General features: G+C 42.2%; 1 protein-coding gene across 5 annotated transcripts in view; it reads left to right on the top strand.

Moving 5' to 3' along the window:
• Window positions 1-26,855, top strand: part of MED27 (mediator complex subunit 27) — a 217,687-nt gene that overhangs the window by 82,910 nt on the left and 107,922 nt on the right. The window lies entirely within an intron of this gene.

The raw sequence follows: 26,855 nt of genomic DNA on the forward strand, positions 1-26,855 counted from the left end.
TCTTTGCTGAGTAGTGTCTCCAAGCTGGTGCTTCAGCTGTGCCTTCAGCAGGCTAGACCACATCTGCTGGGTGGTAGTATGTGATGTGATCAATGAATTCCATGATCATGGGCCTACTACAGAAAGTGGGTTCCTTGATTTGATATAATATTATGTGGGATCCAGTGCTGTTGGTTCAAAGATTGTCACTAAGCCCTTGGATGGTGGTGCTGACTCAGGCCCTGTGAGTCAGAAGGGCAAACCCTTAGTTGGAAGGCGTGTCTATTTCTGTTGGACAAATATCTGGCCTTCCAAGATAGAAGGAGTCCATTAACTTGCACCACGTTGATGGTTGTGCTCCTTGAGGAATAGTGTCATTTTGGGAACTTGATGATGGTCTCTGTCATTGGTAGATGGGTTATTTTTTGGCATTAGCAACTAGATCAGCTTTAATAAGTGCAAGTCCATGCTGTTGGGTCCGTTTCTGTCACTGTGGCCACTTTATTCATGGGTCTATCATGCTAACAATGGGATGGCTGACGTCAACTGGTTGGGTCACTTTTCTGCTTGGTTGTTTAATGCCTTTTCCATGGTGGGTGATGACATGTGACACAAAGCTTTTCCACCCTTCGTGTCCCCTCCCCATATGCCCATGTACATGTCCATACCTCATACTTTCTTGTCCTGACTTTCCAATCTTTTTCCTTCTAGGACCTTGACAATCTGAGCAGACCACTCACTGCTGCCCATGAGTCTTCCTGTAGTCTAGCCTTGAGCTGCTGCTTTTCCCATATAAAGGGCACTGCTTGAAGCCCTACTTCTTGGGAGGCTTTTCCCTCACAGCTGTCTTTTCTGTCACCCCGAGTGAGTTTGTAATGCAGCTGCCATGGATTTTTGGCTTTTACCCACATGCCAGAGTGACCTGTCTGTAAACCAAGCTTGGACATTTCCCCCTTCCTCCGTATGCTCATGTAGGATTCCCCCAGGCAACCACAGGCATGAGCTGGGGAGGGCCACTGGGACTACTGTGATGGGTGTTATATATTATAACAAAGGGCAAGAGAACTTGCTCTAAGTCAGAACTCTAAGTGTATATTGTCTATTTCATGGAAATATGAACTGTTCCTGAGTCTTGTTTTTGACTGGGATAGAAAAGAAGGCATTCACTAAATCAGTGGTGGCTTTGTATGACCTGAGGCCATATTGTTCTGCTCTAGCAAAGATGCCACATCTGATACCATGGTGGCGATCAGGGCTCCCTGCCTGATTGAGCTCGCAGAGGTCTGCAGTCCTCCAGGATTCATCTGGTTTCTGCAGGGGGCAGGCTGGTAAATGAAACAGACGTAAAGTGGGACCACTGCCCCCTGCGTCCTTCAGATCCTTCGAGGTGGCACTAATCTCTGCCATTGCCCTGGGATGCAATATTGGTTTTTAATGCAGTATTGGGGGTGGGGGAGGCAGTGCAGAAGCAGGGTGTATCAGAGACTTCCATTCGGCCTTCCCTACTCTGGTAGATCTTACCCCATAGACCAAGGACCTAATGTGGTTGTAGAAATTGTCAAATACAGTAAGTTCTCATTTAGCATCATCGATAGGTTCCTGGGAATTGCGACTTGAAGCAAAACAATGTATAACAAAACTAATTTTACCCTAGGCTAATTGAAATAACAAGAGTTAAGTTCCTACAGCAAAACATCACCAAACTTCTAAATTAAGACCAAAACACTTCTGATATTAAACATTGAAGTAAATGTGAGCTATACATACATTTAAGAAAGATTAATAGAAACAAGATAATTATTTACCTGCTTGTTCCATTTCAGGGCCTTGGGTGGCTGGCAGCTATCCCAGCAGCTTAGGGTGCCAGGCAGAAACCAACCCTGGACAGGACGCCATCCCATCACAGGGCACGCTCACACACACCCGCTCAGACTGGGACAATTTAGACATACCAGTTCACCTAACGTGCATGTCTTTGGGATGTAGGAGGAAATCAGAGTGCACGGAGGAGACCCACACAGACATGGGGAGAGCCTGCAGACCCCACACGGACAGTGGCCCCAGCTGGGAATGGATTTTTTTTCCTGTCATCGATGTTAATGAAATGTGTTGAACAAAACATTATTCGAGGACCTGCTGTATGTTGGTCTCAATTAGTCATGATGAGATGGGTCTGTGGACCCAGTGGATGGATCCACTGTAAACTAGACCTTGGCCAGGGCTCCATTTATTACCTGCTCCCCATGTGCCCCCACTTGGAACGGGGGCATCATGAAGCCTCAGGTCTCTGAGAATTAGTGTTAACTCTAAGAAGTGGCTCTCTGCAGCTGACGCTGACTCTGCGTGAGCTGACAGCTGGAGCCCACGTGTTGACTGTCCTCCCACAGCTGGGTAGCATTCCTGAGGGGGAGCTGAGCAGGCGTCTCTGTGTCTCCCACCCTCTTTCATCCTCAGCTGTGATACTGTTGCTGTATGGCTAAGATCAAGAATACCTGTATTCATTTCTCCCCCTTCCCCTAGTATTCTTTTTGGTACAACCTTTCAACATGGTAAATAAGGGTCTGTAAGGAAAAACTCGAATTTAAAAAAAAAAAACATGAATAACAACTGATGTTAAACTATGGTGTTATTTATCCAGTGGATTTAGGTAAGGCACGGTGGTAGACTCTAGAAATACAGAGAGCCCTTGTTCTCAGGAATTTACAGTCAAGCTGGGGATTTGGAACATCCTGCATATGAAAATAAAGATGCATAGGCTAAACAAACAGGTTCTGGAGTGAGATTTCTTGGGCTTGAACCCCGGGTCACCCATGCCCCATATGTGTTCCTTTGGGCATCTTATTCAACCCCTCTCACCATTAGTCTTCTCATTTGTCAAATGGGGATAATAATGGAATGAGAGTACTGTGTTTATGATACAGCGATCACTCAGTAAGTGCTAGCTGCTTGTGTATTATAATTATTGTTGTTTAGAGTGGCAGTAGTATGTCCCAGCTGAATATTGTGGGTGGTGAGTTTCTCAGGGATTCCAGCAAGGGGCAAGGAGGAAGGCTTATGGGGCAGATGGGCTCTGAAGAGTTATCTTTTGTATGAATATGTGCATTCCTCTTTAAAAGTAGGTACTGGGCCAGGTGCAGTGGCTTATACCTGTAACCCAGCTCTTTGAGAGGCCAAGGCGGGAGGATTGCTCGAGGCCAGGAGTTCAAAAGTAGCTGGGTCAATGTAGTTAGATCCCCATCTCTACAAAAATTTTTTAAAAAATAGCAGGGTGTGGTGGCACGTGCCTATAGTCCCAGCTACTCGGGAGCCTGAGGAGGGAGGATCCTTTGAGCTCAGGAGGTCGAGGTTGCAGTGAGCTGTGATCACACCACTGCACTCCATCCAGCCTGGGCAACAGATTGAGACTCCCATCTCAACGAATGAATGAATGAAGGTACCAAAAGAGGTGCAGTATCGACAGATGGGAATTTTGTAGATTTTTATCCCCGTTTGCATTGAGATGTTTTCCATGTTCACATCTCAAAGATTCTGTTAGTGGTGAAAGAAATGATAACAAGGCTTTCCTTTCCTTTTTTTCTCATTGGTTCAAACTGAGATAAAATTATGTCACCTATAATCAACATTGATATTTTCCACTGTGTACACACACTTTCATATTTCTTACACATGGAAGGACATTGTTTTCTTTCCAAATAATATGGGAATTGGGCAATGAAGGATAATAAAATGTCCTAACAGATGTCACCAGGTGAACTTACACAAAGTTCATTTTGGGTAAATATCTTGGTTATTAATAATTCATGTGGCTGAGTGCGGTGGCTCATGTCTGTAATCCCAGCACTTTGGGAGGCTGAGGCAGGCAGATCACGAGGTCAGGAGATTGAGACCATCCTGGCTAACGTGGTAAAACCCCGTCTCTACTAAAAATACAAAAACTTAGCCAGGCATGGTGGCATGCGCCTGTAGTCCCAGCTACTCGGGAGGATGAGGCAGGAGAATTGCTTGAACCTGGGAGGTGGAGGTTGCAGTGAGCGGAGATTGCGCCACCGCACTCCAGCCTGGGCAACAGAGCAAGACTCCGTCTAAAATACATAAATAAACAAACAAATAAATAAATGATTGATGTCTCCAAGACACTGAAAACTATTAGTTCCTTCCTAAACCTTCGAAGAAAAATTAAATTTCATGCTATATATTTTGTGTTGAGTTTTATAGTATTTTAATTTTGAAAATTGTTTATTTATGTATGTTAAGTGTGGAGCCTTAAAACAGGAAATTAGATTAAAAATATCACAGCTTTATGAGAGGACGGATCATTTACAGAGCTCAGTAAAGATTTGCCTGTTACAGTGATTGAGTTTGGTTCACATCTTTGTAGGGTGTGGGCAAGGATAATTGCTAAAGGTATTTTTCTTGCTTCTAATAGTGGGATGAAAAATAGAGGCTTTGAATTTCTACAGCAACTAATGAAATTAGAATGTTCCTATCTATTTTCTAAGGAATTCCTGGCTTGGTTAGAGAATATAGAAATAATAACTCTGCTTTAAAATTAAGTTCTGAGCAGTTGTATCTGAGAGTATTTCTCTCTCACAGGTGCATTTAGGTCCCTGATGGCACTTGCATTTTTTGAAACGCAGCTGTACTTTAACATAGCAAGTGTCTGTTGTTTTGTATGGCTGCCTCAAAGATATTTGGGTACAAGTAGCAGCTATGAGAAACTGTCAAGGTTGTCTTGGAAGGGAAAATAGGCTCTTGTTTTAGTGCTCTCAGTTATGTTTTAAAAGACAGGACTCACTATGCTCCACTCTTTAGCATAGCTAGTCCTGTCTTTTGGCAAGAACCCCCCAGATTTCTCATTGTACCCTACCCCTGTAATGCCAGTTACGTTGATTAATGAATTGACTACAAGTGTTATGGATTTCCCGTTGCATATCTGATTAACGCATAGTGTTATGTGCCCTTGACTATGAGGAGAGAATACTGTTCCTGGTGATTTGCATAGAGGTGGGCCATGAGATTATTGCGAGCTGCAGTCCTCCCGGAGGTGCGATTCAGCCACAGCTGCTGCACTAATGGGAATCCTAGATCTGGTCAGAACCCACGTTCCTGGGACAAGACTGGTTTTCAGGATGTGGAGCATGGAGTCAAGGGTGAACTGAGAGACCACATCCTCCTGCGGTGACACTGAAATCATTGGCCAGGTGGGGTGTGCAAGCAACCCACAGGTCCAAAAGGACTGGATCAGTGGTTCTGAACGTTTTATTTGAGGATGCTCCATAAACACTCTAGGATGACTGCAGAATGAGTGTTCTGAGTACTCTTCCAGGCACTAGGGATCTGGGCCTGCACAACAAAACAAATCCCTGCCCTCATGGCAGTGATAGTTTTTGTGAACATGTAAATAGCGTGTGCAATTTCAGGACCCCAGGACAAGGACCTCAGAGTTGGTCAGAGAGAGACAATTCAGGTAGAGGCTCATAGGTAAAACAGAGGATAAAGGAATGTTCCAGAGGGGTTGACTCCTCGGAGCATCACTAAATTAATGGAGATGAGCCTCAGGTATTTATTACATGGTATCTGTGGGCTCAATCATGGGAAGAAAAAGCATTGTTAAGGGCCCTGACCCTTCACAGACAAGACTGGAGCTGGACTTTGAAGGAAGCAAAGACTTTCAGTAAACAGAGAAGCTGTGGGGAAGCAGTGGTGGGGGTGGGCCAGGGAAGCACCGTCTGGGAAGGATCTAAAGTGGGGCAGGTTCTGTGTGCGGGGGAACCATAGTGAACAGCCCAGGTGGTGTGTAAGCTGCAGTATAGGAGGGTAGTGGCTGAATTTGGAATGCCTTGGTTGCAAGCTGAAGTTAGATTTTAACTAGTACATAGTCAATAGCAAGGTATTTTGAGCAAGGCTCTGCTGGCCCAGTGACTTGCCAGGTAGATACATTGCTTCCTAACGGCAGGTGTTTGAGTACAGCTATATCATAGCTGTAGGTTATAGGCGAATTGATAGTGATGTCAGGATTTGCATTGTTCCTTTTTTTTTTTTTTAAGTATGTTTATGTGGAGGGGAGGGATACATGAAACAGGATGGCAACATGGATAATTGCTGGAGCTGGCTCACAAAAGTTTATTGTATGGTTCTCTCTACTCTTGGGTATGTTTGAACATTTCCATAATAGAGTTAAATTAAAAATAATACAACTGGTTTCACAACAGTGTGAATCTACTTAATACCAGTGAACTGCATGTTTAAAAATGGTGAAGATGGTAACTGTTTTATGTGTTTTTTAAACAATTTTAAAAAATGGTTAGGATGGTAAATATTATGTTACAGATATTTTACCACAATTAAAAAATACATAGCTTACCTACAAAGGGGGTAATCAGACCCTGTCCAGCAGCCACAGAACCTATTGCCGAAGCCTCTCAAGACACGTTTTCATGGAATAAAAGGTTAGGAGAAATCCTAGGCTCCTGCTGTGGTCCTGAAAGGGAAGTTCTAGGCAAAATATTAGAACCAGACCTGTTTCCTAGCTTGTTTTCTAAGAGGAAGCCTGAATAGTGGGATCCTTTCAAAGTGTTATAAATGAAAGTGTTCTTTTCTAGCATTCGCCAGCCACTTATATAATGCTATAATCCTTAGTTTCTTCATCTACAAATAGGGATAATAATATTTATACCTTATAGTAGTTACAGAGTTTAAGTGAGATAATGAATATTTTAAAATCTAGCACCATTTCTCTCTCCACACTTCTGAAGATCCTCCTTCAGAACTAGGTTTGCCTAGATGACAGGTTGGTAGGTGCAGCAAGCCACCATGGCAGTCGTGTACCTATGGAACAAACCTACATGTTCTGCACTTGGTTAAAGTAAAATTAAAAAAAGAACTAGGTTTGTAAAGTACAGTTGATCTTTGAACAATGCAGGGGTTGTTCACCCTCGCACAGCCAAAAATCCACATGTAACTTTTAAGTTCCCACAAATTTAACTGCTAATAGTCTACTGTTCTACTGTTGACCAGAAGCTTTTCTGATAACAAAAACAGTCAATTAGCTGGGCACAGTGGTGCATGCCTGTTATCCCAGTTCCTTGGGAGGCCAAAGGGGGAAGGTTGAGCCCAGGAGTTAGAGACCAGCCTGGGCAATATAGCAAGACCCTGGTCCCCCCCCAATCCCCCCCTCCAAAAAAAAGCAAAGTAGTTGATTAACACATATTTTGTATGTTATATGTATTATATTACTGTGTTCTTACAGTAAAGTAAGCCAGAGAAAATAAAATGTTACTAAGAAAATCATAAGGAAGTGGAAATACATCTACCATTCATTCAGTGGAAATGGATCCTCATGAAAGCCTTCATCCGCATTGTCTTCATGTTGAGGAGCAAGGAGGGGTTGGTCTTGCTGCCTGTGGGGTAGCAGAGGCAGAAGAAAATCTGAGTATAAGTGGATTCATGCGGTTCAAACCCTCATTGTTCAAGGGTCAGCTATAAATGGCTTCTTTTTTTTTTTTTTTTTCAAATGGCAAGAGCCAGAATAAATGGCTCCTTTAATGAATAGGTACCACTGATACATTAATAACTATTCCTTTGTAGACAAGCATGGCTAAGTAGCTAACAAAAACTATTTCTCAATATCATGTTGTTTTCTGAAATTAAAAAGATTGAGTAGCCACTATGCTATAGGAAATTTTGAAAAAGGCAAAAGAGCTCACAATTTTAGGTTTTTAATACCATGATTTTACTTATTGACTGTTATATTTACGGAAATGATTTTCCTAGCTCACATTTTTAAAAACTGTAAACCTAAAAATCGCCTAAACCAGTCCTTGTCTTAATGGACACAGACTGTGACCTTTTCAGACAGTTTTTGCTGCATTGGACCTTGGAGCACACTCTCTTTGTGGAACTGGAGACTCTGAGGCACAGGGAGGGCCAGCCGCCCCAACTAAGAGAGGAACCGGGGGCCATCCCCAGTGTCCTGATTCCTACTTGACTGCTTTCCCCACTGCCCCAGTAGAATTAATGAGGTTTTCTTGTACCCATTCCAGCAGGGAGAGGACCAGTTTCACGCATAATTCTTCATGACTGCCCATAGCATTTTAATTGCCTGTTATTGCGTCAAAAATATTGTCCTCCTGGCAGCTAAGATAATGTAAATAGAAAGCAAGAGGAGACAGAAAATTGAGGAAATTTGCAAGAAAATAAGAATGCCTTTGAAATACCTTAAAGACTGACTTAATATCATTTGAATAACCGTTTGATCTCTTGCATTGCCAGGTGTGATTATTTAGCGGGAGGTAGTGATTTCTTTAAGACAGACTCTATTTAGAATGAAGTTTCTCTCGGTTTTATGCAGCTTTGGAAAGAGCTCAAGATCCTGCTTGTCCACATTCCCACCGTTCCCCCTCCCCGCATTGAGTAAATGACTCCGCTTTGCTACTTTAGGGACACACCACATCGCATGAGACTTCTGACCCTTCTCATCTCCACATCTACAGATACTCTGGAGGCTTTATGTTAGATGGCAGAGTTACCCCAGATTCTGAAATCTTCCTGTTCATACACTTAGTAAAAGAAACAAAAAAGAAGTTAAAACTAGTAAAAGATGCAACAGCATTAATCAGTCACAGGAAGGGACTTAACCTCTTTGAGAACGTGCAGCAAGGGAAGTTATCACAGAAGATTACAGTTCCACAGCTGTCATTTAATACCAGGAGGCAGTGGAGCAGTACAAAATTTGGGGGGAAAGTTTGACCCAATAATTTTATACTGAACCAAGTTATGTAGAAAGATAGTAGTATTCTAAAAAAAAAAAAAAAAAAAAAAAAATCCGTGAACTCAAGGAAAGGCCCATGAGTCTTTCTTTAAAAAACTACTCAGTGACAAAATGCAGTGAGTCAAGGGATCAACGAAGTCAGTTCATTCATTCAGCAAATATTTACTGACTGCCTGTTACGTGCCAAAGCCTGTTTGAGACATTGGGGATGTAACCGTTCATTAGCTTACATTCTGATGAGAAATGGTGAAGTGAGTGGTCTGTCTAAATAAACAGCCAAGGCCAAGTAATTGTCAGGAATAATATTTCAGAAGGTAAATACAGTCATGCATCATTAGGCTCTTCCATCATTGTGCAAACATATATTTACAAAAACCTAAATGGTAGAGCCCACGGCACACCTAGGCTATATGGTGTAGCCTGTTACTCCTAGGCTACAAACCTCTACAGCATGGTACCATACTGAGTACTAAAGGCAGTGTAAGACAATGGTAAGTATTTATGTATCTAAACATACCTAAGCATAGTAAATGTATAGTAAAAATACTGTATAAAAGGTAAAAAAAAAAATGGAGCTGTGTGCAGTGGCTCATGCCTGTAATCCCAGTACTTGGGAGGCTGAGGTGGGAAGATTACCTGAGGCCAGGAATTCAAAACCAGCCTGGGCGACATAGCAAGACCCTGCCTCTATAACAAACAAACCAAAAAGAAAGATAAAAAATGGTACACCCGGACAGGGACTTCACCATGCATGGAGCTTGCAGGACTACAGGTTGCTCTGGGTGAGTCAGTGAGCCATGGTGAGTGAATGTGAAGGTATAGGGCATTACTATACACTGCTGTAGACTTTACAGACACTGTACACTCAAGCTACACTAAATCTGTAAGAACATTTTTTCTTCCGTAATAAATTAGCCTTACTTTTTCACTTTATAAACTTTTACATTTTGTTAACTTTTTGATTCTTTTGTTATGACATTTAGCTTAAAACACAAATACATTGTACAACTGTACAAAAGGATTTTCTTTATATTCTTATTCTGTAAAGCTTTTTTCTATTTTTTATTTTTGTTTTATTTAATTTTTTCTTACTTTTTAAACTTTTTTGCTAAAACCAAAGACACAAATGCACACATTAGCCTAGGCCTACACAGGGTCAGGATCATCTGTATCAGTGTCTTCCACCTTCACATTTTGTCCCAGTGGAAGGTCTTCAGAGGCAGTAACGCACAGAGCTGTCATCTCCTATGATAACAATGCCTTCTTCTGGATCCCTCCTGAAGGACCTGCCTGAGGATGTTTTACAGTCAACTGTTTTTAATAAGTAGAAGTAGTATATGCTAAAAAAAAAAACAATTAAAATTATAGTACAGTAAATTCATAAACCAGTAACAGTCATTTATTATCATTATCAAGCACTCTGTACTGTACATAATTGTATAGGCTATGCTTCTATGTGACAGGCAGTGCAGTAGGTTTGTTGACACCAGCTTAACCACAAACACATGAGTAATGTGTTGTGCTGTGACTTTACCATGGCTACTATGTGGTAGGAGTTTTCCAGCTTCATTATAATCTTATGGGACCACTGTCGTATACGCGGTCTCACCAAAACACTGTTATGCGACACTTGACTGTGTTATAAAACATGGGAATGCAAAAAAATTCACAAAGCAAATAGAATGAGGAGATTGGGATGACAAATTTTCTCATCTTATTTGGGAGCAAGAGATATATCTAAACATTAAGAAATAGAGGTTTTAGTATATTATGTAAAATTTGAAAGAAAATTCTTAAAAAGCACTAAAAAGAAAGGGGATGCCAGAGTCTTGAAGACAACAGTAAAGACTTAGAGTCCGCAAAACAAAAGACAAAGAACCAAAGCAAGCATCCAGAGCAGGACACATGAAATAAAATAAGACATAAAAGAAGATAAAACAAAACAGTCTCATAAGACCACCAAATTAGGCCACACACCTGCAATATCAATAAATACCAATGAGATAAATATCTACTACAGGAAAAAGACTCAGATTGTCCCCAAAATTAAACCCTGCTGTGTACAACATAAAACAGCTATTAGACAAAGACAGATCCTGTATTTCTAACTAAAAGAAAACTGGACTTGTAATAGAAATACTAGATAAGGTTGAGCTCAAGGCATATGGTATAAATGGCTGCAAAGAGAAGCTTTATAAGGACAGAATGTAAGTCCACAGTGAGGCCATAACAGGTCAGTCCCAGGCTCAAAATACCAGCATAAATGTATAAATGTCAGGAAGCACCAGGAGAAACAGAGACTGTGACTCACCTCAGGAGTTCACAGCAGACCAGCAAGATGGAAAATCAGAGAAGCATGTGGAAGATTTAAATACTTTCTCCTTATTGTAGTTTTTAGCTGAAATGTCACCTCCTCAGAGGGACCTTCCCTGACTACCCAATCTAAAGTAGCTTCCCCAGTCACTTTGTATCATACACCTTTTTAAGATCTCTGTAGCGCTCTGTTCCGCTGTTCTCTTATTGGTGTATTATGTTGTGTTTTGTTTTGTTATTTGGCCCAAATCCCTGTGAAGGAGGGACCCTGTTTGTTCTGGTGACTGCTGTAACCCCAGTGCCTAGAACAGTGCCTGGCAAACAAGTCGATCTTGAGTTCATAGTCATCTGAGTGCCTGCTAAATGGCAGGCACTGTTCTAGGAGCCCTGAGCACTTGAGTGAACAGACTCCTGCCCTTGTGGTGCTTACATTCTAGTGGAGAGTGTGGAAGACAAACAATCAGAAGTCATGTACAGAATGTGAGGAGGTGATTAGTGCTATTGGGGAAAGTGGGGTGGATGTGAAGAGCCAGGAGAGCTGGGCTTGTGGGAGGTGGGCAGTGACTTTAAAAAGAACGGTCAGGGAAACTGCCTTGAAATGGTGACATCTGAGCAAATGTGGGGAGGGAGTTAGCTGTGTAGGTCTCTAGGGTAGGTGTCCCAGACAGAGCAACACAGAGGAACAGTGACATAAGGGGGTAAAGACAAGTTGAGGCCGTGAACACCAAGGCTTGGACTTACTCTTGAGACGAGAGGTCAGAAAGTGGCTCTGATCAAATACAGCTGGATCAGTTGGAGCCGCATGAGGAATTTCACCTGATATGTGACCTGGAGCCAAGCTACTATCATGGCTGGTTTTGCCTTGTTGTGTAATGTAAACAATAGGTTCTTGTTTTATAAATTGTTTTGAGGGGTATAGTATGTGCTAATTTCAATTATTAAGATGTCCATTTAGAACATTTATTAACACAGATGAATTCAGTTATTTCAAATATAGAAGCAAAATATTGTGTAGAATGAAAATATGTGATATAATTAGACTATTAGTGAAAACACCTACCTCTCTGCATGATTGAAAATGAAAGGTTGTCTCAAAAGTATAGTGCTAAATACTTACATATCTGCCTGAAATGCACATTTTTAGATGCTAAAAATATTCATTGTTAATGATTGGATGGGAAGACTAGGTTTAATATAGTAATACGCTTCCATACATTTGTCTCTCACCAGAGTCAAAGCCAATTTTGTAAAGTATTACAGGAGCCTTTGAAATAGGGGCTACTGCTGAAATAAAAGGACCCTCTTCCCTATTTAGTGACAGGAAAGTTTGCAGAATGACGAAACACTGAGAAAGTTTGCTTGGCAGGTTAACCATCATTAAAGATTTTTGTGCATGTCTTAAAATTTTCCTTCTAAAGTGTGGTGTTCTTGAAATGTGGAGAGTAAGTTTTATTGAATCGAGTAACAGGAGCCATGCAGTGAGGGAAAATCCATGGTAGCTTTCTTCATGAAAAGATCTGGCCCAGGTGACTTTAATCCTTTTCCTCATCTGTAAAATGGGGATAAAAATAAAACTTACATGATTGTAAAGTGAGAGGAAGCATAGAAAGTGGTTAGTATTATGCCTGGGACAAAATAAGTGCTCGTTAATTACATGAGGCACTTCTGAGTGTCATGAGTCAGAAAGTGTGGTCTGTGGATCAGCAGCATGGTCTCCTGGGAACTTGCTGAAACTCAGTTGCAGATCCTCCTGAATGCGAATCTACATTTTAACAAAATCCTCAGGTGGTGAATATCATTACAGTTGGAAAAACATTGACTAGAGCAGTGATTGGCAAACCAAGGCCCACTGGCCTACTACCCGTTTCTGTAAACAGGGTTTTATTGAGTACAGCCATGCCCATTCATTTCCATATTGCATATGGCTGCTTTTGTACTACAGTTGGAGATGCACAGAGGTCAGGCATTGCGGCAGATCCTGTAGCCAGAAAAGCTGACAATATTTACTCCCTGGGCCTTCAAGAAGATGTTTGTTGGTCCCCAATTTAGAGGACCACCTCTAGTGTCCCACCGACTGGGTTCAAATCCATCTCCCCGTCGGTAGCTGTGGACCAAGTTACTTGTGTGCTGTTTTCCCATCTGTAAAATGGGGATAACAGTATCTGCTTCATGGGTAGTCATGAGAATAAATGAGGCCATACATGTTGAATCATTTATCGTCTGCCTCATAGCAAACCATGACAAAACTTGGCTACTTACAACAAAACATTTTATTTACTCACGATTGTGTAGTCTGGTCTGGCCCAGCTGGGTGATTCTACTCCTGGTCTTGTCAGTGATCATTCAGGGAGTTGTATTCAGTTGTGTGGTTGGTTGGGAGCTGATTCTCTTTCCCTGTAGCCTCAGAGCCCCTCCCTCTCCGTGTGGCCTCTGCATGTGATCTCTTGAGCAGAAGAGCTGGACTTCTTAGGTGGCAGTTCAGGGCTCCCAAGAGTACGAAAGCAAAAGCTGCCAAGCATTCTTGAGGCTTAGGCCTGGAACTGACACCATGTCAATTCTGCCATGTTTTATTGTTTAAAGCAAGTCACAAGACTGTCCCAGACTCAAGGGGAGGAGACTACACAAAGGCATAAATACTGGGAAGTGTTCCACCGGGGACCATGAGTGAAACAGACTACCAATATGGAAGAACATGGGAAGTGCATGATAAGTGGTATCTATCACTTCTGCTACTGCTGCTGATAGAAACATATACATGGCGGGCTGGACGTCAGGGGAGGGTCTGGGGTAGTAAGTGCCTTTCCCTAGGTGCTTTCCTCCTGACTGGAGTCCCTTTTCTTACCCTCTCTACCACTTCAAAATAAAGTAGGAAGAAAACAGAGTCAGTTGTCAAATCTGGTTGGAAATTGGAGGACTGTTTTTGTTAGAGAGTGTGTTGCCTCCTTGGCCGCCGTGTGCCCCCTCTCCCTGAGCTCCGCTTGCTGGCTTGGGGTAGCAGTGTGATGACTGGGTGACAGGGCTGACTATAGCCTCCTGCCCCATCTCCTGGCTTTGCTCTGCAATTGTGTTGACGTGGTAAGTTGCCTTCCTGCTATTGCGGATGCACACCAGCTTCAACGGCCCAGGCTGTTGTAAATTATATGAGCCCTTTCTGCTCCTCCTCCTCTTTTGGACTAGCAGTCCCTTCTCCTGGGAATAGTTGAGGAAGGAAGAACTGTACAGCTTGCCTCAGTTAGGATTGGTTCTCACAAATGGCCACATTTTAAAATAAACTGAGAGAGGAATTTTGGATCATCTGTGCATTTTCTTATGTGTTTGACTTCTTCATGATCAGAGATTGTATTTTAGTTTCATTTCAGCACATGGGCCCAGATTCCATGGGGCTCTACACATGTCTTACGCCAGTTTTGAAGGAAAACGTCTTTAGCCATCACCCTGTGCAAAAATCAGAAGGATATGATTTATTGTAATTTAGCCAAGACAAATAGTGGTTTTCCTTAAAACTTGTAACAATTGCTGTGAATGAGCAAATGTTTATACAAGGTGTGAAATTAAGTTTCATATAGTCACAAAATGTGCTTCTAGCCAACAGCTCTGAAATCATATTTATATTTTGGGTAACAATTTCAGTGGTGTTCTTTGTTGCAATTAGGAGTCCTGCTGCTTCAAGAAATGATACCATCGTCCAGATTTAGCTCTTGATAAAGAAAGCTATACTGAATTTTTTGTGTGTGTGTGAAAACCTGGAGTTTAATCCTTGCTTTAAAAATGTGCAAATTCTGTCAAAAATTTGGGGTGACTGAAACTCTTCCTCCAGGGTTTTATTTCCTAATCTGCTCCATTGAACTGTTTCTTCACTAACAAGAAATTCAATTGTGTCTGTACTGCCTGCTATCTGCTGTGGGAAGTGTCAGAATTCATTGAACTAAGAAGGCTCTCTGGAGCAGCAGTGAAGTGGTTAAAGCGTGACATTTTTGTACCTTTTTTTTTTTTTTAAATGGGACTAGTCAGGCTCATGTTTCTATACAGTTTTTCCAGCAAACAGTCAAAGCCCATTTTAAAACAGTTTTCAAGAAGGGCAGAATCCATAAAATGATGGAATATTGTGCGTTTATTTTTAGGAACTAATTGGGAAGCATAACTGTCTTCTGTCAAATGCTTCCTGATAAGCGAAGAGTGATGTATTATTTTGTACCCCTTACCTTTTTGCCCTAAGGTCCCATTTGTTTTATGGAAAGACAAAGTGCAGACACATGAAATAGCATGCTGTGTCCGTGAGGGGTGCCTGCCAGTCTGTTTTCAGCTCTCCCGAATACTAGAATCTCTCAATCATTGAAGCCTTCTGCTGATTGCACGATAGTCTTTGTTTTAGCATCAAAATCCGGTGTGTTCTGAATGTGAGGAAAAATTTTGCCTGGTCCAGTATTTGATATTTAATGAACTTGGTGGCTGGTTTATTTTTAAGGTAGTTCAGTGCTTAGAGCAGCTGCTCTTATTAAATAGCACCTCACTTTCCTCCCTCTCCCCGCCGCCACCCGCCTCCCATTTTCCCATTGTAAGCTTTTATACATACATGTGTGTGTACATGTGCATGTGTATGTGGCACTATAATATATACACACATATATACACACACACATATATTATCTTCCCCCATCCCCCAAGAAATAACAATTTTCTTGTTAGAGATATATCTGTGCTTTTGGCAATTCATAGACCAAAAGCCATTTAAAGAAACAGTTAAGGTTTGAGCTTAAGTTCTGAATTGGAAATGTATACAGTTTTATTATGCTTTAAATAAAAAATTAAAATGTTAATTTAGGCAAACCAAGTAGCCTAAGGTTTTGAGGAAAGAAGTCCCATAGAATCCCGAGGGTGAGTTCTCTCCAGCCAGCCAGCCAGCCAGCCATCTTGTTTTCAGGTGCCACTCTACAAGGAGTTAGCATGGACTAGTAGACAGAACCCGTCCAAGGTAAGGAATATTTTGGCATAAGTGGCTTTGCCACTGAGCAGATGTCCTTATGGAGATGTCACATTTCTAAAATGTAAACTCTCCATTCCTAAAATGGGGGAGTTTAATTAAGAGTGATTCCTTCATTCTTTATTCAATGCCATATTTCATTGAGCACCTGCCATATTCCAGGCCCTCTGCAAGGCGGATGGCAGATAGCCTTAAGACCAGGCTCCCTAGGTGATCTAGTTTCAGTACTAAAATCCAGACTGGGTTATTGTGGGGTTTTTTTTTTTGTTTTTTTTTTTTTTGGTACAGCTTTTAATATTTAGTAGCAAATAAGTAGTGTGACTTAGTTGGAAAAACAAAATGTTTGCTCAGATCTATCATATGCTCCTAATACAGAAAGGAAGATACATAAGCGTTGGTTACATTCTCTAATCTGCTTAAAACGAGATTGCAGAGATACTCTGGATCTTACCTGATTTCATTCATTGGTTGTGCTGATGCTGTTCTTTAAAATGGTGAGGCAAAGAGGGAGGTGTTAGGTCCCATATTTGACCTAGATTGGGTCTGCTGCCTCCAGCTTTGTGCCTCGGGAGAGCCAGATAATGTCCAGGGAGCTCCCAAGGCCCAAGGCATGGGTGAGAGGGAAAAAGAAAAAGGCAAGTGATGCCAAGTGACACCCATCATCTCTGCGGTTCATCACTTGCCTATACAAGCTTGTGCACCAAATTGTCACCAGGTAGTTGTAGCTAATCTTATGTATGTAAAGATGATAATTCATTTCTTTACATAAAGGGCTCTTCCCTGACATAATTTTTAGGGCTTTGTAGTATAAAGGAAGAGCAAGGAAAGTGGGAGAAAGGGTAGGGATGATCTAGCCATATTATAGACAGCAAGGAAATTTTCTTTGCTCCAAGTTCTGTACATACACAATTGAAACCTGAATAAAACGCCCTCTTGCGATGGTTTCTCCAGCTCTGCAGTTGTTCTGAAGAGTAGTGTGTTTCAGCCCATTTGGATCCAGTGCAGAATGGTACAAGGTTAAATGTCAGGGCAGAGTGAAACCATGCTTGGACAGTCATTTTTCTTAAGAGTTTTTGTTGTTGTTGTTGTTGTTTTAACTTTTTAATGGAGAACTTCAAATGTCCACACACATAGAACACTGAAATAAACTCATATGGACTCCGGCATCCATCAGATCCTTATGCTATTTCAAAGCAAATCTAAGATATCATTTAATCCATAAGCATTTCACTATGGACCTCTAAAGTTTCAAGATACATAAAGTGTAAAGACTTTCAAGAAACAAAACCGTAATACTATTATCCCACCTAAAATAAAACTAATAATAGTTCTGTAATATCAGCTGTCTAGTCAGTTTATAAATTTCTGGTTGTTTCATAGGTGTCATAATTTTTTTAAGCAGTTTGTTTGAATTGGGATCCAAATAAAATCCACTTCTTGATTGATATGTCTTTTGTGTCTTTTTAAATGTATGTATATATAATTTTTCCTTCCACATCTCCCTTTTTTTTCCCCCTGAAATTTTGTCACTGAAGACACCAAGTTGTTTTCCATAGTCTGGATTTTGCTGACTTCATCTCCTTGGTTTCGTTAAACATGTGTCTGTGCTTGGTCTATACTGTAGATTTGGTGGCTGGGTGAAGATGCTTGATCAGAGTCATGTTTGATTTGCTTGTTTGTTTTCACAAGGCTGCTTCATCGATGGTATTGTGTTCTAGCAGGAGGCACAAAATGTCTGGTTGTCTCTCTTTTTGATGACGTTAGCTGCCGCTTATGCCCAGTGTCTACATTCCTCAGGGTGCAGGGAGGTGATACAGTCATGCCGTCTTCCTGGTTCATCTATCAGCTGGAACACGTCTACAAAGACAAACTTCCCCATCTCAAACAATTTGGTTGCTCCGTGGTATAACTTTTACAGGACAGGCAGAGTAAATGCTTGATTCGTTTCTTTGTGTTCTAGTTTTCAGAATAGAGCTGGTTGTCTAGCACCCCTCAACAATGACCAATTTACTTATTTTCTAATTATTCTTGAAATGAACATAACAATTATTTTTGGCTAGGACCATTCATTTTTGCAATGACCTAAGCCCTTTACATGAACCAAGAGCAGCCCCAGGCTATTGGGGTGCTGCTGTTTGCACTGCATTCCAGAACCCCCTCCAGAGAGACCAGTACACAGCTCTCAGGGAGGGGAAGATCTCTTCACAGCCAGCCGCAGAGCAGAGTGGTCCATGCCACCCAGAGAGTTGACTGGGAACAAGGGCTGTGTTGGAGAAATCAAATCAGATTGCCCTAACGATGGTTTTCAAGGAGTCGGACACTCCTTAACAATCATGCAGACCAACTTACTCTTACAGACAAGGAAAATGAGGCCCAGAAATATTGTCTAAGGCTGCAGTAGTAATGACAAGTGGTAACTAGAGCCTGAATTTTCTCACTTTCAGTTCAGTACTACTTCCCACAAACCAGGCTTTGACCTGACTGCCTTTGGTTCCAGAGCTGCCACTTCCTTATTTGGCTGCCACCTGGCTGCTCTATGATGGTCAGTCACCATTCTGCTCTGCGTAGGGGCTTCAGGCAGAGAATGTGGCATACGCGGAGTTCCTGAAGAAGCAACTTTTGAATACGGTTCCAGGAATCATGATTGGAATAACGAGTGGCTGAAGGGTTAACTGGACTGGTGACTGGCTGGCTTGGCAGGGCCATAAAAAATTCTGTTCAAGTTCATCCTTGTAACTGACATCAAAGTAGTACAGCTGCTACTAGAGCCCCAATTAGTGCTTTTCCTGTTTAAATGGGGCTCCTGCAAGTAGAATCTTGAAATAACTGTGTTGTGATCAGGGTTTGGGAGAGCAGAAAGGGGGAAGGCCTCTTTTAATGACAGTGTTCTTAAAGCGTAATGATCTGTTTTTCAGTCTTTCCTGATGAGATAATAGTGTTGTAGATTAGAGACAGGACCAGCTTAGTTTACTGCTGTATTCATTTATTTGGTTGGGTGTCTTTTGGTAGCTATTTTCGTAATCATTATAAACAGTTTATATTTACAGATTTTCTTAAAGCAAATGATGAAGTAGTTGGTCAAAAGTTCAGTTTGTCAAGGAAGAAACAAGACTTTGTAGATATTTCTTTGCTAACTTCCCTAAATTACCTGTCTTTTCCTGGCAGTATTTGTTTAAATTCATTGGCAAGGCCTATTTGTAATGGGAGATTGGATTAGTGATAACATTTGCTCTTCACATTTGGTTACAGGACCTGCACTCAGGGTCCTGGGAATAATCCTATCACTCATCTCAGTAATAAGATAACCTACTAATAATACACCCACTGCCCAGTGACTGTTTTTATTGTTATTTTCTTGGCCTTGATTTTAAGAGCATAACTTATCAGCTGATTAGGATAATGGAGAGGATAATTGAATCTCCAGCATTGCAGCATTTTGCTGGGGTATGCTTAGATGCCTGGATTGAGTAAGAGACCGGAGTCTGGGTTCATTCTGGGCTTTCTTGATTTAGCCAGGTGACCTTGGGCTCACCTGACTTTAGTTCACCTCCATTTTTTCCCTTTTAATTACCAGGAGTTGGATTAAGCAAGTCCCGAGGTGTCTTTGAACTCCTCTGTATGATACAGCTCTGGTCCACACAGAACCTTCTCTTTCCTGGAGATGACACTTGTTGCCTCTGTCAGTCCTTCTCTCTGTGCCCTTACAGCCCTTCATGGAAAACTGCCTACCTCACACCCCATGGCCTTTGATCACAGACCCTGCTAAATGGAGGACAGGAAAGGGAATGAGTATGTCCTAGAGAATCAAACAAAGCTGACAGAGAAGGAGAGAGAGATGCTGCTTAGATTTCTGACAGTCCCTAGTTTGTAGTTCCTCTCCCTTGGAGAGCTGGCAGAATTCCTGATGTTTGAATCTGTGAGGACATTTGGGTGTCCTGCCAGTGAAACCCCACATCCTTTTTTACTCAACTTAGTTTTAGTGGGTTCCTGTTCTTTGCAGCCAGTTGATCCTGATGACATCTTCTGTATCCTCATAATGCATTGTGTTTCTCCATCGTTCCTTTCTCATCAGTTATTACATATTTGCGTTACTCTGCTTCTCTAAGCCATTAACTCTTTGAGGGCAGGGATTGTGTCTTCTTCACCTTTGCTCCCCCAGCGCTAATGGCAGTATAGGAATGTGGTCAATGGTGGTCAAAAGAATGAATGACTGGACCACTGCTGCTTAAAACAAAATTAATTAAAACAAGGAAACTAACCCAGAGAGATGATATTCACTGAAAATTGATGAAGCTTGTTCATTTAGAAGCAGAAACAAGATGAGAACTCAGGACTTACCCACTGTCCTTGCTTCTGCCCTTGTCTGTTGAGGTGTGAGTAAGCAACGAACTGTTCAGCAAGATGAAAGGAATAGTAACTTGGTCTGGATGACCTACTAGCCAAATTCCTACATATTCTTCATAACACAGAGAGTTGACTGTTTACAATTTTTAAGAAGTAGGTGAACTTCTCATAGTGGAGGTACAATGCTAAGCTGCTATTTATTTGATTATAAAATTGGAGATACATTCCTTTTGAAAAAGACTGGCTCTAAGATGTAATTTGAGTATTCTCCAAATCACATATTTAAAGGAAAAAGAGATAAATAACAGCAACTAAAACAAGTTTTACAAATGACTACAAAGTAATTATGTTTCTTTTCGTGGCTTTTTGCTTTGGCTTAAAGGTCAGCATGAAAATAGATGAGAGTTAAACTTAGAACTGAGCATATCAGGTAGAGAATCACTTAGGTTCCATCGAACACCGACTACCAGCCAAGTTTTTGGGTTTACTGGTCTTAAAAAAAGATATATGCCCTTCTGAACTGAGGGAAAGAAGGGGGAGATGTAGGAAAACACTGAGGAAGTGACAGCAAATGAGGTAACTGGTGAAAGTGACAGATGGAGGATACTCACTGGAATACAGCTGGAGTGACAAGAGCACATCCAAAGTCCTGCCTAACAGGTGAGTTGGGAGGAAAGTTTACAGTCAAAGTCAAGTATAACCCTCCACCACATTCTTCTCTCCCGTGTTCCACATTTCAGGCAAATGAACAAAGGAGGCCCCCGTGAGTGTAAAACAGTCCAGACTCCTGATTTCTGTCCCCAGCTCTGTCTGACCCACTCCTCTTCTTTGGGCAGGTCATTTCTCTCCGGGCCTGAGTTTCCTTACTTTTTAAATGAGAGAATTAAACTTTGCAATCTCCAAGGCCCCTTCTCACTCTGAAAACACTATCTACATAGTCAGATATAATCACACATCCCCAATGTCCTGGGATCATTAAAAGTTCAGTCTACTAACAGAACTGTGTGGTAAGAATGGTAATGAGGATGCTGGTCAGTCTGACACAGGAGCCTCAGGGATTCCTACTTGATCTGTATATCCGTTAAGCCTGGTACCTTCTTCTGCAAGTATCAGAAACCCTGCAACTGACTAACTTAAACTAACTTAACAGTAGAACTAATTTAACTAACCGAAACAGGACAATGCATTTATAACAAGACAGTTTATTATAAAAAGAAATTCCAAGGTGAGGGCAGCACTAGGGTGAACTGCAGTCAACTCTGAGATGTCACCAACTGTAAGATGTGCCCTGATACTATGTTCTACTAAGAAAGGAAAATCTCTGCCAGTTACATGATGACATACTGCAGCTTAGAAAACACATCTGATTTCAGAGATTAATAAATGTGGAGGGAAATGTATCTTAGAATCCAGTAGGCCGGGCACGGTGGCTCACGCCTGTAATCCCAGCACTTTGGGAGGCCAAGGCGGGTGGATCACTAGGTCAGGAGATCAAGACCATCCCGGCTATGGTGAAACCCGTCTCTATTAAAAAAAAAAAAATAGAAAAAATCAGCTGCGCGTGGTGGCGGCCACCTATAGTCCCAGCTACTTGGGAGGCTGAGGCAGGAGAATGGTGTGAACCCGGGAGGCGGAGCTTACAGTGAGCCAAGATCACGCCACTGCACTACAGCCTGGGCAACAGAGCAAGACTCCGTCTCGAAGAAAAAAGAATCCAGTAATACAGTAATTCAGTAGCTCAAGGATGTCATCTTTGTAAACTGCTGTTCTTCCTCCGGCTGCTCCCTTGATGGCTGCAAGACGGCTGCAGCCCATCCAGTCAGACAAGACAAAGCCAAGTCCCAGGTAACTCTGCCTCTAGAATCGCTTGAACCCAGGAGGCGGAGGTTGTAGTGAGCCGAGATCGCGCTACTGCACTCCAGCCCGGTGACAGAGTGAGACTCTATCTCAAAAAAAAAAAAAGAAAAGAAAAAAAGAAAAGGGAAGCCTCTTCCAGAAGCCCTGCGGCCGATTTCTTCATGTCTCATTGGCCAGAATGGTCACACATCACATGCATGCCTGTTGGCATCCCAGTCATTGCCAAGGACCCAGAGTTATCCTGGAGGGGATAGTGTCAACCTGCTCAGGATCCCTACAGCTGGGAATAGGCCCTTCCCTGAAGGGGGATAATTGTCACAGGCAGGGTTTTGTTCATAAGGAGGAAAGAGGGAATGGACAGGGAACTATTAAAGCAAGAAAGTGTACTAGAAAGTTAAAAAGAAAAGAAAAAAGTGTACTAGAAGGTTTATAATTTCTTCTAGGTAGGAATTGGTGACAGGAAGATGGTTCATGATTAATGTCAGTTATCTTCCTGCTCTGAGCATTTGAGTGTTTGAAATTTTCTTGTATTGCTTCCCTCATTTATAAATTCTGTGATAGTAATTACTTTCTGCATTTTAATATAGAGAGGTACATACTCAGTTTTGGAAATAGTTGGGATTACAGGTGCACACCATCACACCTGGCTAATTTTTTGTATTTTTAGTCGAGATGGGGTTTCACCATGTTGGCCAGGGTGGTCTCAAACTGCTGACCTCAGATGACCCACCTGTGTCAGCCTCCCTGTTGTTGGTTTTCTGAACAGGACTGATGGGGCAAACTCTGTAGGTTACTCTGTGTTGGGACTAGCCTTTTTGGTATAACAGTTCTTTTCCATGAATGTTACCAGGGGTCTTCTTGACCTTGTTCCCATGAAAGCATTACCCCTACCTGAGTCTCTCTTCATTCAGCCCAGGGACTTGGAGAGTTCAGGGGAGAAGCAGGACAATTTGAGTCAAAGATTTAATACTCATTCATTCATTCATTCATTGGACATTTACTAAACATTAATGTATACAGGGCTGAGTGCTAGATTCTGGGTGGCAGGGACATACCACCTGAGACTTTAGTGTGGCTTTTGAGGAATTTCTTGCTGGAGGTTACATTTGCTGTTTACTGCCTTAGGATATTTCTTTGCTTTGTCCATCAACTGCATGTGTCTGTCTCTATTTATAGTGCAGAACCTCTGAAGAATAGCATTTGGTGTAAGAATAAGTGAGCAAAACCTGCCTGCTCAAGCTATTATTTTTTTTGGTAAATCTAAAAGACACTATTTTGTATTGGGGACTTTCTCCAACTGTAAATTGGAATATGAAATTTGACCTCACTTTCCATGTAGGGAAAAGGAATAGATCATTTTAGTACTCATTCCTCCAGAAAGATCTGAAATAAATATTCATTGCTTCAAACCTCTCATATTTGAAACCTGTATGTTCTAATCACAACAAATCCGATTAGAAGCTGTCTGTACTAGAATTAAGAGGGATAGAGGGAGGCACACAGAAATTGCCAACATAGATTTTTGTTTGAGAGACAGTAGTTAGCCTTGCAGTAAAATCCCTTCTGTCAGTTACCTGTGTAGTCTGCAAGCTTATCACTGTAATATCTATATGGAAGAGTGACCTCAGTGACCACACATGTAAGTCAGACTTCTGAAATGGTTTAAATCTGATAGTGCTTTTGAAATTCCCTTTTAGAGATGCAAACTCCTTTGCATAGAGATAAACCATAGAAAACTGCAAAGTTTTCCTCTCATTTCTGGGAAAAGGATTAAAATCAGACAGGTAATTAAGACTGGAATCCAAAAATAAATGTCTGTTTTCCTCACCTCCCCGCCCCCCACCCCCAGTCTAGCCCACAAGCAATATCTCTAGATTACATCTCAAGTCCTGCTCTTCTCCCCATCACCACTAACGGGGCCCAGGTCCGGGCCACCCTCTTTTGGCACTTGGGGTCCGGCCAAGGTCCCTCACTGGACTCTGCTTCTACTCTGGCCTCTACATAAAGCAGCCAGAGCAACATTTCACGCCGTAGACTTAATTGTGCCCCTAATGGTTAAACCCCTCAGTGGCTTCTCATCACATTCGCGATAAATTCCAAACTCCTCTTATTGCTGGTCTGCAAAGGCTTCCGTGATCTGGCCCCTCCTGGCTCCACTGCCTCATCGCCTTCCACCTCCCTCTCTCTCACCCTGTCCTTGCTAAGCTTCTTCGCTGTTCCGGGAAATCTCCAAGTTTGAGCCCACCTGTGCCTCAGCACTTTCTGTTCCTTCTGCCAGCTGTGCTCTCTTCACAGTGTGTCAGGTGTCCTTCTTCCCAGCATGCTTTTTCATTATTAAAGTTTTAAAATCCATAAAAGTAGAATGGGAAAATGAACTCCCATGGGATAATCCCCCAAATCCCAAATCACCAACATTTCGCTGTGTTTTCTTTATCTATCCTTTGTTTCTTTCTTTTTTGCTTTTGCTTTTTTGTTGTTGCTACTGGAATGTTTTCAAGCAAATCCCTTGTGTCATGTCATTCTACCCCCGAACACTTGTTTCTGCAAAATAAGGACATTCACTGTTATAATCACAATGCCATTATCGCATGTAACAGAATTAGTGATTCCTTCATATCATCAATACTCTGCCTGTATTCGTATTTCCCTACTTGTCTAAAAATGCCTTTTTACAGTTTGTTTTTTATCAGGATCCAAACAAACTCCACATGATCTGTTTGGTGTTTGTCTTCTCTACTGTTCTCCTCCTAGCCTCCATTTATCTTGCTGTGCTTTCTGTGATGTCTCTTTGCTCTTATGTTTCTTTTAATTTGGTCTTTATTTCTAACATTGTTTTCCTTCACATTTTACTGAGTTTTGCCAGTTCTCATTTCGCATGTTCTTCTTGTCCAGCCATCTCGCTTCTGAGAATGTCTATTCCTGATTTGTGCTGTTTTTTCAAAGCAGCAGTTAGTTGTTTCCTTAATTTCTTTCAGCTCAGTTTGAAATAATTGGTTACAGTTTTCACCGGCTTGTGGTCACTGTTTCGTGGTGTGGACTGTCCTGTTCGGGTTCACTTTGTTTTCTCTTGTAGTACTGGGTGTAGTGTTTCTGTGTTGGCCCCGTGGAGGGCTCTTCCATGGAGAGAGCATGGTAGCCAGGGCGGCCTCCTGGCCTCAGTGAGGACGAAGGTACTGGGTACCTGTCTGCACTCTGTGGCTGTCCCGGCCTTCAGGTGCTGTGCTGGTGGCCCTGCCAGGCCCTGGACAGCCCACCCTCCTTCCACTCCAGGCGTCCCGCCGGCTTTGTTTGAGTTCTGCTCCCAGCCACGTGTCCACAGAAGAGGAGCTGCTTTTCTGAGTGGAGGTTCGCTGGGTGGTTCTGCAGCCCCTTGGTGACCCTTTTGTAAGGGTTTGTGGGCATCTGCATGCACACCCTCAGAGGACCTTGCCCAATTTGCTTGCTGTTCACAGACCCACTTAAGGCTCCCGCTGCAGGGCCCTGTTATGGAGATGAGTATCTCCTGGAGATCTTGGGATCTTGTGACACTAGGGCAGGTCATTTGTCCTCTTTCACCTCCCTCCTATGCCCCCACCCCCCCCAGCCCTCCAGCCTCATGGCTGCTGATGCTGGGCGGTGCTGCCCACCTATATGCTGTGGATCATGGGGAGTTCTTTAAATCTGGCTTTACTGAAGAGTTCATTCAGCTCTCACTATTATAGCTGCTTTGTCTGGTTTCCAGGAGGAGATTTAGAGAGATTCCAAAATTATGCTGGCTCCATCAGATGAGAGGTTGCCTCAGGGCCTTCCTGACCACCTCCAAGTAGCCACTCTCATGCGCTGCCCTCTCAAGCCTCTGAGCTCTGTGTGTGGCGCACATCACCCCGGACCTGCTCTTCATCCTTGCAGTCTGCTAGGGCCATCTGGCTCCCTCTCCAATCCCTCTTGGGCTAGAATAGCAGCGGCCTAGGATAAATGATGGGCACAACGGGCTTATCCTCCCTTGCCACCAAGAAACTGGGAAACTTTTCCCAAAAGCTCTCAACCTCTTTATTATGATTATGTTACCCTGAAATATGAGTAAAAGAAAAATCTTTTCCTAAAATGTTACGAGAGCACTTAATGTACAAAATGCAAGAAGAAACCTCCATTGAAGATGTTTAAAATAGTAATGAAATATACACTGAATCAACCGTCACCAAAAACTAAAAATCCAGGCTCACCTTGTCCCAGCAAAGAGGACTGATATCTTGGTTTCTGTCTTTCCTTTATGGAGTCCCTGATATCTAAGACTGAGTAAACAATCTCTAGATTAGCAGTCCGTAACCTTTTTGGCACCAGGGGCTGGTTCGTGAAAGATACTATTTCCATGGACAGAAGGTGCGGGGGGCAGGAGCGGGGGGTGGTTTTGGGATGATTCAAGCACATTACGTTCATTGTGCGCTTTATTTCATTTCTATTATCATTACATTGTCATATATAATAAAATAATTATATAACTCATCATAATGTAGGATTAATGGGAGCCCTGAGCTTGTTTTCCTACAACTAGACGGTCCCATCTAGGGCTGATGAGAGGCAGTGACAGATCATCAGGCATTTGATTCTCATAAGGAGCGTGCAAGCTAGATC

Source organism: Pan troglodytes, chromosome 11 (genome assembly GCF_028858775.2).
Source record: "Pan troglodytes isolate AG18354 chromosome 11, NHGRI_mPanTro3-v2.0_pri, whole genome shotgun sequence".
NCBI classification, from domain to species: Eukaryota; Metazoa; Chordata; class Mammalia; order Primates; family Hominidae; genus Pan; species Pan troglodytes.